Raw genomic sequence first — 1,730 nt, forward strand, 5'->3', positions numbered from 1 at the left:
ATAGAAATATGTTACAAAAACAAAATAGAAACTACACGTGGAAATGTAATGGGAAAGTAAGAAGAAAAATAAGCGAAAATGCACATTGGAAATCAAAAAACGTAAAGGCTTTTTATGAAAAGTAACGATATATATATATATATATACAATTAGATGAACTGAGGTAGGAATAAAAGTAATAAAAGTCATTATTGTGAATTTGTTAAAGAGATTCAAAAGCATACCGGTTTCGTAATGTTACTAACCATTGCTTTGAATGCACACCGAATACTGAACGGTGTCAGGTCTACTAGTCCTTGAGCAAAAAGATTATATGTAAGGGAGGTAAGTAGTTCCGTATTTGGTGCAATTAGGGTAGATCTAGATCTGTAATGTGAATGGTGTATGGGATGTAGGGGGTTAGTGGTATTAAATGAAAGATTGATAGTGTTCTATATTATGTTTTGTGTTCATATTTAGTTGTGGAAGATATTTATTGATGAAAGTTGCCTTTTTATTTATTCTTTGTTGTATTGAGGTGTTCTGTGAACATTGATAGAAGGGAAAATTTAGGAAATTAGGATTAAGATTCCTCGCACACCTTTCTATGTGTCCACTGACCTGTATCTGTCTGTATTGTGGGTGGCTACTAACTCGGAGGGTTTCCCATGGAATCGCACATCTGGGTCTGGTATTAAACCAGTCATTTTATTTTTAAGCTTTGTGCTGGGGATATAAAATATTTTCCCATTAAACCCACTTAAGGCCAGGGCATTATTATGTTCCGTACATGTTTATTAAAAATTTCCTCACTTGCCGATAGATTCGACACCCTGATCGACATAGCAGTGACAATACTATCTATAGCTGATTTTGGGTGGTTTGATGAGGCAGTGATATACTGAAGGAAAAAAGGGCAAAATAGATCCGTGTTCAAATCAAGGGTAACACCCAAGAAATTTAGTACCCCAGAATTAGGGTCGAATACAATGCTAAGGCCAAATTGCTTTTCCAAGAGTCGCCCCAAAGACTTCCTCAACATCTCAAGAGCCATTTTAGAAGGGCCACTTCGCTACAACAAATATAACACACAGGCACACATGTACACACACACCCGAAAACTACAGAAACCACACCCCCATACACACACACACACACACACACACACACAAACGCATACTCAGTACAAACATGCACAGTACGTACACGTACACACATACACACCACCCGGATAAACGTAGCACACACGGACACACACAGAACCCCTGACAAATACAACACACTCACACACATACAGACCCACACACATACACACCCACATACATACATATGCACCCTCACACGTAGACCCTCACACATACATACGGATGCACACACACACACACACCACCGGGACAATTATAACACTACAAATATACAGTCAGAGACGCACACGCATACTCACGTACATGCACATAACATCCCTACCAACACACACAAACATACACACGCACACACACAGACACACACACGAACAAACACATACACATACAAATACATGCACACACACAGCACCCTGACAAATACAAATCACACACACACACACACACACACAAACGTGCACACATATACACGCACCATAAAACACACACATACACAGACCCATGCAAACATCACACTGAATTCTAAGACCATTCAAAAAGACCCACAAACACAAGCACATATATATACACACACATACACATAGAAACGTGTACAGAGACACACACACA

The sequence above is a fragment of the Octopus bimaculoides genome, chromosome 17, assembly GCF_001194135.2.
Source record: "Octopus bimaculoides isolate UCB-OBI-ISO-001 chromosome 17, ASM119413v2, whole genome shotgun sequence".
Lineage (NCBI taxonomy): Eukaryota > Metazoa > Mollusca > Cephalopoda > Octopoda > Octopodidae > Octopus > Octopus bimaculoides.